Below are 15,049 nucleotides of genomic sequence, written 5' to 3' on the forward strand. Positions count from 1 at the left end.
CTTCCCCTCCTCAGCACCAAGGCTTGAGGTAGCAGGGCCAAAGCCTTACTTAGAGGACAGGTGGGTTTTCTAGTTTACCTGGACGCTGAGGTTGAGCCCTTGGGAACCCTGGATGCAGGGAGGTGATCTTCTATTGGGCCCCCAGCATGCCCCCTTTATGCTGTGTCTTCTGCCCCTTAGAACAAAGGAAGCCAAACAAACAAAAACAATGATGCTCTGGTTTACCTATGAGGATAGAAAGACCTCAATGCTCCAAATTCAAAATGAGAAGACAGTCTGTTCTTTGGCCATTATAACCAGCAAACAGCAGAACCAGCTGCAAACCTATCCCAATCTACTGGTGACCACCAGCTTCAGTCAGCCAGTCAGCGGTGGTCACACCCCTCGCTGAGGACCGCCCAGTTCCTAAATGTTTCCTCTGAGAGTCTTCCTGGCCTGACGCCACACTTAACTGAACTTCCGTGCCAGGCCCGCAGTTAGCTTCGATTTGGGGTTTCTGGCCTCACAACTGTGGCTCTCCCCAGCTCAATAAACGATACATTCAGCTTTTTTGGTGTCAGATGGGGTGCAGTGACCTCATGCCTTCACACCTCGAAGCAAAGCCAGCTTTAGTGTATGATGCTGCTGTCTGGGTCCGCACTTTCCCCATCCTGGCTTGAGGAGTCCACACCTCCTAGCCAGCTCAAGACAGCATTCGAGGGGAAGTCCCTGGCAATCCAGTGGTTAGGACTCTGCACTTTCACTGCTGAGGGCGCAGGTTCGATCCCTGGTCGGGGAACTAAGATTCCCACCAGCCTCAGGGCACAGCCAAAAAAGACAGCATTCAAGATGGACATCTTTTATTCTACCCAGAATGTGTAGCAGCTTTCAGTGGGAGGGTTTGTACAGGCTCTTACCTGGCCATATTGGTAGGGACAGAAATCTTTTACAGGTGGGGAAACTGAGGCTCGGGGGCGCTCATAACTCACTAAAGGTCACACAGCTAGTAAGTCACGGACTCTAATCTCAGAACCCGGACAGCCTGCCTGCTGGGTCTATGCCCTTAACCTCTGTCGTTCTCAACAAATGAGTCAGTAATTGGTGAATCCCTTCATTCATTCATTGAGCTTCCTCTATTTTCTGGGCACCGTCTGAGGCACTAAAGACACAGCAGTGAATGAGAAGGGTGACACTGCTGCACTCAGAGAGCTTACGTTCCAGTGGGAGCAGGCCCGGGAGCGAGTGGAGGCTGTTTGCAGAACCTCCTTCGCAGAGGCCAACAGCCATGGTCAGAGGCTCTGCATCTCCAAGGAGACCTCGGCCCACACTGGCCATTCAGGCTGGGCCTCAAGGCTGGGACCCCTCCTCTAAGTGCCCAAGCCTCTGAGAGGCGGCTGCAGCAGTGACCGCACTGACCCATGGGAACCCCAAGGCCCAGGGAAGCTCTGTGACTTCCCAAGATCTGGGGCCGAGCTGGCCTTGAACACAAGCTCGTATTTTCCCCCCGTTCCGGTGAAGGTGAATGTTCCAACGAGGACTCAGGTGGGAGATTCTGGGCCGAGTACCTCTGGGTCCAGGGAGGGCAGAGGACACAGTGGCAGACCAGCCTCCCTCTGCTGGGGACCCCGGTGGTCCCGATGGGGGATTTACGAGCTGTTCCGTCGGAAGCTGGGGCCAACCCCAATTTCCAAGCCTGAGCACCTTTGCCTACAAGCAAAGGGCACCCCGTGGACTGGGCTGTAGACAAAGCTTCTCAGCCCCAACGTCCCTGGGAGAGCTCAGGGCGTCAGCACTTGTCCACAACTCAGTAAGCCAAGTAGGTCTTGGCCTCTGTCCTGTTGTCCCCCAGGGTCTTGGGTCCCCAAAAGGGCTCCAACACCTGTGTGCCTTGGTCAGCCGAGCCGCTGGGGAGGGGGCGGAGGATGTCGCTCAGGGAACAGCTGGGCACAGCTGCATCCTGAGGACACTGCCCCATCCTCGCCTGGAACACAGGGTCAGACGCCATTCATTCCCAGCGTGGGCTCCACGCCAGAAGGCCAGGCCAAGGGACAGCGTGTCCTGGGGGCTGGCTGGCCCCCGTCCCAGCCTGACAAAGCAGCGGTGGGAGGACAGAGCCCCGAACTGGAGGAATGTGCAAGCTTCCTCTCTGGAGCCCCCGCCCCGAGCCGGGTGCTGTCTGTGGGGTAGGGTGGCATGCCGGCCCCAGAGTGGTCGGGGGGCAGCCGCAGGGGGCTCCGAGCTTCTGGAACCCTGTGCTGCGGTTCCCATCTACCTGCCCAGGAGCCACCGCTGGGATCTGAGGGCTTGGTGAAGCCTGTCCCCGAATCCTGCGCACGGGCCACTGTAGGCTAAGACTTGCCTCAGCTGAGAAGCGCTGCTCTCCTAGTCCCTGCCCAGCGAGACGCGGGGACCAAGTCACCATCCAGCCCCAGCTTGAGTCCCGGCTTCAAAACCTCCCGTGGCACCGTGCCACACGCTGTGTCAAACTGCAGCCTCCAGTGGGGGCGGGTGTTGGGGGAGTGGATGGGTGTGGAGGCGGGGGGAGGGGGGTGGGCGTGGGTGTTGGGGCGTGAGTGGGCGGATGTAGGAGGTGGGTGGGCGGGCGGGGGGTTGGGGGGACGTGGGTGTTGGGGCGTGAGTGGGTGGATGTAGGAGGTGAGTGGGCGGATGTAGGAGGTGAGTGGGCCGGCGGGGGGCGGGGACGTGGGTTTTGGGGCGTGAGTGGGCGGATGTAAGAGGTGTGTGGGCAGGGGGTAGGGGCTGGGCGCTCACAGGCTTCCCGGCACCTGGACACCCCAGCGAGGTCCTCTGCTCCCTGCCTGTTAAAACCTTGCTCATCCTCCAGCACCAGGCGAAAACCCTAGCCTCTCAAACTGCCCCTTCCACGACCCCCTCCCTGCGCTCACCACTCATTGCTGAGGGGCGACTTGCATCCACGTGTGTGTCTCCCCCCCGCGCCCCTCCCCCCCCGAGACCCCACCCCACCGACTGGGAGCCCTGAGAGCAGCTGCCACCCCATCAGCCTGTGATGGACGAGGAGCTTTCTGGTGTTTTTATTCATTTTTATTTTACTTTTTTACCACATAAGCAACACACAGGTAGGCAACAATTCGAGGTTTGTTCAAAGCAACCCTTTAACTCTTAAAAAGTGACCCGTCACTCGGCCACGTTGTAGAAAAGTTCAAACGTGCAGGTGAACAAAACGACCGCCCAAAGCACCTGCGATCACAGGTACTTCTCTCTGCAGCCGCTGACGGGGCTGCTGTGCCAGGTGTGCTCAGATGTGAGCTCACTGAATCCCCAGGCGGCCCTGACGGGGAGGGGCCGCGACGGAAGTGCGAGGTCAAGGGCGCCACTGTGACGGGCAGGCCTGGGCCCAGCAGGGGGCTCAGAGCCCGTGGGAACACCGCCTTCCGTCTCTCCTGTGTCACCTCCCCCATCTCTCTCAAACACCTTCTAGGTCGGGTGCTGGGTCCTCTCTCACATCTGTCACGTTGCAGGGTGGACGGGAGCTCGGGAGGGTGCCCTGTGGGGATGGCCCGGCCCCAGCAACCCTTCCCGGAGGCCAGGCCGGCTGCCCCACCCCCAGCCTGCTGGCCGCGGCAAGGATTTCAGCCACGTCTGCTACAGCTCAGCCTCCTGCAGGCCGGGGGCCGGTTCCAGGTCGTCGAGGCTGCAGTCCAGGCCAGCCAGCTTCGGGGAACGATGGGGGGGCCCTGGCGGTGAAAGTCCTGCACCGACCTCATGCCGAGACCGTAGGGCAGGGGGCCCCAATCACCAGAAACCCCCTCTGCCCTCCCGAGGAGGGGCGTAGGCGAGCTGAAGCACAAGGCACTCAGGACACGTGGGAGGAAGCTCTGGGGCCTGGGGTTCTCAGGTGTGGACAGCCTCCCTCATTTCTACAGGGCTGCCAGGGACGGGGTGCCTTCCCACCGTTAAGGGGGTCCCCAGCCGTCATCTGGGAGCTGCCCACAGAAAGGCCTGGGGCTGGCTCTACCCAGAGCTGGGGGTCCTTCACGTGAGCCCCTGGTGCCAAGTGCATCTGCGGCGGGTCTGTACTGAAGACCACCACCCAGGCTTTCAGGGGCAGGCCCCGTGCTTGGAGTTCCCGACTCAGATGCACTGTGTCTGGACTTTTGGGAAAGAAGGAGGGGAAGAGCCAAGCCTGGAGGGGGCAGTCCGGGGAGGGGCCCATTTCTGAGCAACGGCCGAGGGCCCAACAGGCACTCAGCTTTCATTCTGACAAATGAAAAATCTACGGAAGAGGGAAGCCCAGGCAGCCGAGGGCGCCCTTGCCGTCCTAAAGTCCCAGGGTGCAGCGAGGGGCTCTGTGGACGCGGGCAGCAGCTTGATGGCCTTCCGCGGGCTCCAGCCTCACCCTCAGGTGGAGGGCAGAGCCCGGCAGCCACGGGGGCCCAGGCTCAGGGTCCCCAGCCGTGGGGTTCTGGGGCTGCACACACACGCACACCAGCCCTTGCACTGGGGAACTTCTCACTTGGCAAGTCCCGTCCAGCAGACAGTACAAGTGTCACAAGATTGTTGCCCCAGGAGAGTCCAGGCGAAGGGGGACCGGTGTGCTCAGGACACAGAGAAAGCCAGGGTGGCGTCCTTGAACTGAGGATGCGCTGGACCCAGAAGAGCGTCATGTCCACAGGCAGTGAGGGGGTCACGGCACAACAGTCAGAGGATGTGCCCGGACCACCAGGGAACCGCGGCTCATCCGAGTCTCCTGCCTTGGTGGGCGGGGCCAGACCTCCATCCAGGAGGGGCGGGGCAGCACTCAAGCATGTAGGCCGCCCGCCTGGTGGACGCAGGGAAGGCCTAGGGAGGCCCAGGCCTGGCCAGGATCCTGGGCCGTTCAGCCCACTCTCAGCCCCGCCCACAGCCAGGGCTGCCCCTGGGGAATGTTACAGAGAGAGGGGGGTCCGACCCGGACAACCAGCGGCCCCTTCCCCCTACGCTGCTCCCAGAACGTCCAAACCCTCCACTGCATCCAAACCTGCCAGTCAGTCCCTTTAAGGACTGCAGGGCCCTGGTCTCCATCCTTCAGGCCCGAGAGAGCAAATCCTGCTCCTTACCCGCAAGAATGAGCCAGGCTTCTCAGACGAGCCCTTTCCTTGGGCAGCTAATCTGTGAGCTCTGAAACCTCAGTTTTTCCACCACAGACAGCCCCTGAGACCCTGGCCTCTACTGGCCTCCTGGGTCACGGAGTTTCTCTGGGCGGCACTCCCCAGACAGACATTCTGCGTATTCCGAGACAAAGCCTTCAAAGGTCGGGGACGGCTGAGGGCAGGCACCGCATCTGCTTCTTCCCCTGAAATTGCAACCATAATTCCAAACACATGGGGCCAACCCAGGGCTACAGACAGCTGGAAGCCAGGCCCAGTCTGGGGAGACACGGGGACATAAGAGGCACACACGGCACACACGTGGCATCTACAAGGGTCGCCCCACACCCAGGCCAGCCCCAAGTGACCAAGGCTGCCCCCTCCCCACAGGCTGACTGCTCGGCCTCACACTCCAGACACACCTGCTGGATGCAGCCCCCAGCCACCCAGTACCAAGCCGCTTCCCACCCTGGGGCCTCGGAACAACCTGCCCCCTCCCCAGAGCCCCCCCCCAAGCTGGCCGGTCCCACCAGGTGCCCTCCGTCGGCTCCAGGAAGCCTGCGTGGTCCCCACTCCAGGCTGGGCCCGGAGCCCTTTCCTGTGTGCCCTCCCGCCGAGCTTCTGTCTCCCCCACTAGACCCGGAGCCCCCTCGGGGCAGGGCCAGCCAGGAGCTGGGCACCGCACAGCATTTGAGGACAGTGTGGACCTGTAACAAAGCTCAGGGGACAAGGCCAGCCTGTCCTACAGGACGGGGAGGCACCTTGTTAAAGCAGCACGCACACACACATACACACGTGCATACGTATCTGTGCACGTGTGTCCACACACCTGTGCACGTAGAGTGGGCTTGGCCTCCTGGCCTCCCTCCCAGGCCAGCGAGCGTTCTGCACCCTGAGAAGAAGGGCTGGTGGGAAAACAGGGTCGGGCACCATGTCCACGCAGGGCAGGGAGCCCTCGCCCCCCGGGGGGGTGCCATCCGAGGTGCGCAAAGGACCCAGGTCCCGCAAAGGACCCAGGTCCCGCAAAGAACCTAGGTGCTCACACCCCCAGACACGGCTCAACTCCCAGCCCAAGTTCCTCTCCCTGGAGACTCCCATCTCCACACTCCCTTCTGGAAACCCCTGTGGTGGACACTGAGGCCAGCAGAGAGGTCGGCAGAGAGGACACTGAAGCTCCCCCCGCCCCCCAGGCAGCGGCCCCCACCCCCGTCTCCTCCCAGACCAGGATTAGGAGCCCCCCAGGGCTGGGGCTGCAGCCCCGACCGACCGCCTTCCAGCCGATCTCTGCCTGTGGCCGGTGGACATTCCCGCGGGCGGGGGACGAAGTGGAGTGTGGCCTGGGCCCTGGACGAAGCCCACCAGGCAGAGTCCAGCCTGCCCGGCAGGCGGCCCAAGGTCCTTCCCCGGACGGCGTGGTGCTCCCGCCAGAGGCGCTGGAGTCCTCGCCAGAGGGCCAGGGTGCAGATCCCAGGGCCGCGCAACGGGGACACTTGAAAGGAGATGGCCAGGCCTGGTCTGTCCTCCTGGCCTGTTGTCAGTGGCTCTGAGCACAGCCCCGGGGAGAGGGGGAGACCCCTGGGCGCAGACCCTGCCTGTTCCTCTTGCCCCCCAGCCCCCAGCCCTGCCCACCCTAGAAGGGGGTGAGCCCACGGCCCACAGACAGGGGGCAGAGTCCCCATCAGCCACCTCCCAGGACAGGGACGTTGGCGGGTCTCAGAACAGCTCTGAGCCTCGGAAGAGAGGAATCCCCCCTGCGCCGCAAGGAGAGGGGTGATTCTCAGTGTCTGCACACAGACTGTGCTCCAGAAGCACCATCAGGTAACAGCTGTAATAAACAGCCCTCACTGGCCCCCATGCTCCCCCGACTCGCCAGGAACCCCAAAGGTCTAGTCCTGGGGGACCAGGCCCCCGCTGGGATCCCAAGCACCCACTCCTCACCCCCACCCCAAAGCGCCCTCGCGTCTCCCAGCAGAACATTTTTGACATATTCTAAGCCGTCAGCAAAACAAGATGAAAATTCAGTAATTGCTTTTGGCAGGGAGTCCACGGGCCAGCACAGGGGCCAGAAATAACCGACGAGAGGTTTCCTGGGCCACCTGCAGCCCCGGGGCCTCTGTGTGGGCTCTGAGCCTGGGGCCGAGTGGTCCTGGCCTGACCCTGCTGCCACCGCTGCCTGCCGGCCCAGACAGTGGGGACAGGGGGGTGGAGGGACGCTGGAGGGACGCGGGGGAGCGGCCAGGACAGAGCGAGGCTGTCGCTTACACACTGCAAACCGGCAACTTCCGGAACAAGTTCCCGGTTTTCGGTCCAGCCATCCGAAAAAATGTAATGTCATACTTGAGCAAGAGGAGCTGCTGCTGTGCTGCTTAGCGGCCCACAAAGAGTTGGCTGAGTCCCGGAAGAGGGTGTTGGCTGAGGCGGTTAAAAGGCAGGAACGCCAGGCTGGCCGGGCGGAGCTCGCCCCCAGCCCCGCCCCCAGCCCCGCCCCCTGCGGCCCGGCCAGCCCCGGCAGCAGGGGAGGGGTGTGAACCCCAGAGCGGTTAGAACCAGGGTCACTGCGCATCTGGCCTGGGCGGGGGCACCTGGGTCTGACCTTTCCCAGCACAGAGGCCAGAGCGGGGAGGAACCCACTTCACCCCGTCAGATCAGACCCGCGTCCACATCACGGGACCCAAGGAGGGGCTGACGGCCAGCACGGGGACGGACTGGTCAGCCTCACCCTGCCCTTTTTCTGTTGCCTTTGTGTGCCCCAAGCAGGAGCCACCTGTGCATGTGGCGTGCATGGCTGAGACCCCGAGAAGGTCCCCGGAAGTGTCTGCTGGGGGGAGTCTGGCCAGGTCTTTGGTGAGCAGGAGACCAGAGGGGTCCAGCCAGGGCGGGGCTCTCGGCACTGGCCGACCCACATCCTGAAGAAGGCTGGCTATGCCCTCCCTCTGCCCACCCGCCCACCTGCTGTCTGTGCCGGTCCCGCCTCCTTGGGAGGGGGAGGGGGCCTCCACCCCATTCCCATCTCTTTAACCATCACCTTGCGGGGGACACAGGGCAGCTGCGCTTGGTCTCAGACGAGGGCCCTGGAGGTGCCCGCCTCCCACTGGGACGTTAGGCCGGGCTGTCCTTGTCTCCTCGCCCTTCTCCTCCCGAGAGGCACCTGAATGCCTCTGAGGACTATTCCCCGGTGGCCCTCTCAGGGCAGAGGGGGAGGGTGCCTAGCTCTGAAGCACACCCACGAGCCCGCCCCTTCAGTCTCCAGGCCCCTTAATCCCCAGGCGAGGAGGGGGTTGATGGCCTGTATCAGTTAGGAGTGCGTGAGGCTGCAGCACACAGAAGACCAGCTCTCACAACAAGGCGTCCAGGCTCCACGTCACCAGAGAACGAGCTCCCGCTTCGTCCCTGCCCACCGTCCTGGCCTGGGCTCCCACCTCCCGGTGCAAGAGGGCTGCTGCATAACCAGGCAACATGACTGAATTCCAGGCAGGAAGAAGGGGGTAGGACCCAAAACCTCGCTGATCAGGAAGGTGGCCCTCCCTGGACACTCCTGTCTACACCCTTGGTCAGAACGGACTCACGTGGGCACCCAGCTGCAGGGCGTCTGGAGGACCTGTGTGTTTAGGTAAGCACATTGCCACCCCAAACACAATTGGGGCCCTTTTAGGAAGGAGGCAGAAAGGAGTAGAGATGGCAGTGTGGCCCCACCCCCCCGCAGACGGATGAGGAAATGGCTCAGGCCGCGGGACTCTGCCAAGGCCACACAGCTGGACAGAGCCGGAAAGGGAGGAAACAACGGGAAAACCTCTTTCCCCAAGGATAAGCCTCCCTGCCCCCGGGGCCACCTGAACCCTGCCTTGTAAACACCCACGAGCCCATGTCCAGGCTGGGAGGAAAGAGGCCAGTTCCACTCCATCCCCAGGCTCTTATAGGGAGGCCACATGGATTAAACACACGTGCACACATGTGCACGCACACACACCTGCATGTATACACACACGTACATGCACGCATGCAAATACAGATGTTCACGGTGTACGTAGAGTCGCATGCACACACAGGCACACACATACACACAGGCACGTGTACGGAGACGCCCACACATGCATGTGCGTTATGTGCACGTACACATGCGGTGCACGTGTTTGTAGCACGTGGGCACACGTGTGCACGCAGACATGCATGTACACATACGCACCAACACATATACACACTCGCACAGGAGCTGCCGGCTCCCAGCCATTCCCTGCCGACGGGCTCAAGGAGCAGGCTGCCAGCCCCACGCCAGGACTCTCTGGCTTGCCCACCCCAGGCCCAGCCCATCCTGTCACCCTTGGCGACGTCCAGCCCACCAAAAGCCCAGACTTTCCTAACCTCAGGCATTTGGCTGCCCTGGCACCCCTGGAAGAGGGGGGAGACAGGGCAGGAAAAACCCCAAATGGAACCACAGTGTTTATAAAACAGGTCACTGAATTACACAGAACAATATTTCCCTCGCCGGTGCAATTCCTTCCTGGACCAGCTTCACACAGATGCCCGTGCTGGCCTCAGGCGCTACAGAGGGGGTTCGGCAGCCTGGGAGAACCACAGGGGCTGGGCCAGATGCAGTGAGGCGGCTGCTGGAACCGCGACGGAAGCCACACGCATTTTCTTGGGCGCTGGGCAGAGAAGCAAACGAGGGGCCACACACATCTGCCCTCACCCCGTGTCGGGCAGTGGGCAAGGCTGAGGCCTCGGGCGAGGTCCAGAGGGGCTTCTCCTCCCTTCCCTGCTCCCCGGAGGACAGAGGATACCGCCTCGGAAGGGCTCTTGATAAGTATTTGTTCAGTGAGAGACAGGAGGATCCTGGGGCCTCCAGCCCTGACCTGAAGGTCTCCATGGACGCTCCTCAGAAATGCACATCTTCCTTTGTCGAGGTCCAAGAAGGGGCCATTGACGGGCAGGAAGGCACCGGTGACCCTGGGCAGACCACCCCCTCCCCGCCCCCCCCCCCCTTTGCTCACAGTTCTCCCCGCCCCCCCCCCCACCTTCTGCCTGATGCTTTTTTGGTAAGGAGATTATAGACATGGAAATAGAGGGAAAGAAGATAAATAGCAAATGGTAAAAGAAGTTTTCTCCAGGTAATGAGATTTGTGCTTATCCACAATCTCAAAATTTAAGAAATAAAACAAACACCTTCACTTCCTCTGCCCTGATGGGAACCCCGAAGGGATGGTGTAGTTCTGACTTCAGCCACCAGGTAGCGGCCAAAACCAGTGCATCCGTCTCTGACTGGCCTCAGCCCTGGGGAGGGTGCGGGGCTTCCTCCAAGGGTTTTCTGGGTCCCAGGAGGAGGAAGAGGGACGGACACAAAGGGAGACTGCGTGCTGCGGAGGTGACCGCAGAATGCCTACCTACTGGTGGGCCCTCCCAACGATGCCCCGAAGTAGGTACTGCCATCCTCATTTGATGACTGGGAAACCGAGGTTTGGAATGGAGAAGGGCCTTGTCCACCATCACATGGCCCAGCATGGGCAGAGCCTGGGCTGGAGCTCTCGTTCCTTGACCCGTTCTGACTCATTCCACCAAGACCCAGGGGTCACCCGGCTTTATTTGCAACACTCAGGATGGCGGTACAAGGACGGGGACGCAGCCACACCCCGCAGCCAGCCAGGACGGGATGGTTTTGAGGTCCATCTGCCTGAGCACTCTCGGCTGCCCCAGGCCTTTAGCCCACCTTCCGTGGCCGCCCCCACGTGTGAGGCTCCAGCAGCGGCGTTCATTGGGGTTCCTGCCCTCCAGTGGGGGGGAGCTGGGGGCCTCCTGGGGTCCCACTGGGGCTGCCACGGGCGAGGGCTGAGCGGCTGGCCACAGGGTTTGGCCCAGGGTGCGGCTTGGGGCGGGGCCGGTGCCCCCCCCCCCGGCCCAGGGATACCCACACCCCCTGCTGGGGAGCCCACATTAGCAAGAGCCTCGGAGGGGCCTGTCCCATACCAGCCAGGCCGAGAGCAGGAGGAACAACAGAACCAGAGCTGCAGCCAGGGTCAGGGAGGGCAGCAGGTCCGAGTCCTCGGGGCCAGGGATGGCATCAGCCGCGGCATGGTTGGGGGGGGGGGGGCGGGAGCGCCGGACAGCTGGGTGTCAGAGACCTTCTCACCAGGGGGCCCTGGCTGGCCCATCTGTGAGAAGGAGGTGAGGGACAGGACTTCGTCTGGGAAGGGCCCCACCACCCACCCACTGCCTGTCTCTCCCATCCCTCTCCCTCGGGAAGCCCCCCAGACACAGCAGGAGCCAGGGGCCAAGAGGTGACCCTGGGCAGTGGCTCCCTGAGCCTTGGTTTTTTCCTCTGTGAAATGGGGATGCCGAAGACCACCCTGGGAGGATAAGGACCAGATGAGACGACCCCTGGGCCGCTGGCGTTCCCTCCAACCTCCTCACCTTCTCCCTTGAGATGACGGGGGCTGGAAGTCAGGTTCAGCCCCACTCTCCTCCTGGGAGACCTTTTCCCCTGTGCCAGGGGGTCTGGAATGCAGCTAGGCTAGTTTCCGGGGCAGTTGGAAGCCAGCAGACTCGTCTGGAGGGACCAGAACTTCAGGAGGATCTGAATCAAGGCTACCAGCTGCTCTCTGCCCACACGGCAGCGAAGGAAGTGGGCACCAGGTTACGTCCATCTTACAGATGAGAAAAATGAGGCTCAGTAAAGGAAGTGGCGCCCAAGAAGCCCCCGAGCTTGGCAGAGAGGGTCCTGGCAGGCTGAGGCGCTATCCTCAGGCTCCTCTTCCGTACAGGGACAGAGTTTGGACTGGGTCACTTAAGCTCCAATGCCCTAGATCGGCCAGCAAGGCCCAGGAGACGTGGCGTGGTCTCTGCCCAGCCCCTTCCCAACCCCAATCCAGGCAGTTCTGCAGGACGTTTACCTTCCAGCCACTGGGGCTCCCATGTCCTGGGAGAGGGCTGCCCCGGAGCTGCCAGATTCCCCAGAGACAGACACCAGTGAGTGGCAGCCTGAATGGATCAACTAGGGGCCCTTTCCTCTAAAGAAACCACCCCCTCTAGGGCTTCCCCCAAGGAGTGGCTGGAGCTGGGAGGCGGGGAAGTGAGGGCCCCCGCGTGGGCGCATCCAGGGCTTTCCCAGGCCCAGCAGAAACAGGTGCCTGAACTCCCAGACCAGCGCTTCCTGCTGCCACTAAGCTGAGACTTCCGCATGGGGCCTGGGGGAGGCTAAGGAAGAAGGGCAGGCTCTAAATTCAAGCCAGCAAGGGGTTTCCTGGCATTGGATGTGTGCCCATGCTGTGCCAGGCGCAGGGTGGGCGGGAGAGGGGGGATAGTCCCACCCCACCCCCCCAGAGGCCAGGTTCCAGAGCAGCCCATCTGGGGCTGACCCGGATGAGAGTGGGCAGGAGAGAAGATAGGAGGGTTCAGAGGCCTGGGGACCACAGCAATGATCTTTGCTGAAGGAAATTATCCCTTAAGGGCAAAGATGTCCATCACATTGCTAATTTTAAAAGCAAAAAGGTGTGAAATAACCTTAATGCCCATGACAGAAGATTCATGAGCAAATCCAGGTTCGTCCACTCAAGAACCTGAAAAAGCCGGTAAGACAGAATTATGAACAAGGAGAGTCATACCAGCTTTATTCTTTTAGCCCAAAACTGAAAATAGCCTGTCCAGGAGGGAGAAATTTCCCCTTACCCTTCTTGGTTATTTTGGCTGGTCTAATAGTTAAATTGACACAAGACAGTTTAACAGAAGGAAAAAAAACAAATTAAATTTCTTACATACAGAGGTCTCATAGATATGGGACCCAAAGAAATGACCAAATCAGGCAGCTTTTATGCTTTCTAGACAAAGAAACAACAAATCTGTGAAGAACTAACAAGACAAAGAAACTTAGGCTTGGGTACTCATTAGCGAAGAAACTAGGCAGAGTCTGTTACACAGCCTTCTTGCCCGGAGTTCCCCATCTCTGGTGATAAGGCTGTCTCTACCTCCTGGTGCAGGAAGGGTATAGTCCACATGGGAGATTTATTTCCTGCTTTCAGGGGGACAGAGAGGAGGGTCAGAGTGCCCTTCTTGCATCCACTGTTTCTCAAGTAACTTTAATTCAGCATAATCAATCTGCCACTTTGGCATATTTGGGGATGGCTTGCCCTGAGCCTCGTGAAACCCAACCACCCATCAAAGGATGGATCTTAACACACACAGCAACAAAAAGAGAACAAACCACTAGAAAACACAGCACGGATGAACCTCATAGACGTACTGAGTAAAAGTAGCCAGAAAAAAGCACTTAATATATGGTTCTCTTTCTATGAAACTCTAGGAAAGATTAATCTAGTCACAGAAAGATGATCAGTGGTTTCTTAGGGATGGGGGAGGAGTATTGACTGGGAAGGGGCACCAATATGCTTCTTGGAGGGTGGAAATGTTCTATGTCTTGATTGGGGGGCCACTGGGTGATACGGTTGTCAACACTCATCAATCTACACACTTAAAATGGGTTCATTTTACTGTGTGTAGATTGTCCCTCAATAAAGCTGACTTTCAAGGAAAAAAAATTGGAAAAAAAAAAAAGAGCCAGAAACAAGAGCAGGATTCCATTCAAGAGGTTCAATAGCAGGAAAATCTAATCCACAGAGACAGAAATCAGAGTGACGGGACCTCAGGAGGGCGGGCATGACTGGGAAGGGACACTTGGGACTTTCTGGGGGTGATCAGAAGCTTCTTTCTTGATCTGAGCCGTGATTCCTGGGTGTACACAGAATTTTATTCATTGAGCTGTACCTTTAAGATGTTACTGAGCTCAGGTCTGGCTGCTCGAAGCTTGCAAGCCAATACTCAAGAAACAAGTGTTGGTAGGAAAGGAAAGGTTGCTTCATACAGAAGGCCAGCAACCTGGGGGAGAAGGCGGACTTGTGTCCAAAAGCCAACTCCCCCTGCCAATCAGAGCCTTTAAAGGGGAGTTTCAGGGGTGTGCAGGCCAAGGGAAAGGGCTACATGCAGAAACAGCACAGTCAGCTCCGACAATCATCTTGAAATTGGTCTTGCGGTGGTCTCATCAGTGTCATCTTGTTTTAAGTACAGTTTAATCTTCGGTTCCAGGGTTGGTTTGTGCCCATTTCTTTGAGGCCAATTCTTGGAATAGAGATGGAGCGGCTTATGTCATGGCTACAGTGTGGTCATCATGGAGTTAACGCTTTCCACCCAGTGGGGGTTTCAGTATTGGCAAAACAGCTCAAAGGGTATGACTCAGAATATTATCCATTGCCTTTGAGGAGGAACTAAAGGTCCTTGACTTTGTTTAATGACTAAACTTTATTATTTTGTCCTGTTTGCTTTTCTTTGCTTCTGCTTTTTTTCACTTCTCTGATTAAATTTATTCTATGGATAAAGCTTTTCTACAGACAAAAGGCAGGCAGAGGACATTGGGGGGGGCAGTCTGTCCTGGGAAGACCCCATGGGACCCTGCTCAGTTTTGATGTGTTACATCTCAATTTTCAAAATATGGTCATGAAGATTATGCAACATTACAGCAAGAGTCACCACTTATTGGGTGTGCCTGAGTCCAAAGACTATGCCCTTGACAGCAAGAAAATGCTTAAAACACAGTGTGAAGTGGTCACACAATCAGATACACACTCAATGGGCAAATACACAAAACAGACACATGGGGAAAAGAGAGGAAGGAAAGACACTAAGATTCCAGCAGGGTGAGGCTGTTGGCAATGGATGTGGCTTTCCCACATCTCTGTTTTCTCTATTCTAATATATGTGGTTATATTTTGATGATTATAAGAGAACTATAACAACTTTTTAAAACACTTGGCTATTTTGATAGCTAAAATTTGGAAATAACCCAAATGTTCAACAACAAAGAATCGGTTGTAAAATATATGTGGCACATCCATTCAGCAGAATAGGGTCTGATTCAGACCCCTCCATCTGAAAAAGTCCAAAGGGAGAGCTGGAACTAGGAATTCAGTTTTGTTGTTTTTGTC

The sequence above is a fragment of the Balaenoptera ricei genome, chromosome 6 (genome assembly GCF_028023285.1).
Source record: "Balaenoptera ricei isolate mBalRic1 chromosome 6, mBalRic1.hap2, whole genome shotgun sequence".
NCBI lineage: Eukaryota > Metazoa > Chordata > Mammalia > Artiodactyla > Balaenopteridae > Balaenoptera > Balaenoptera ricei.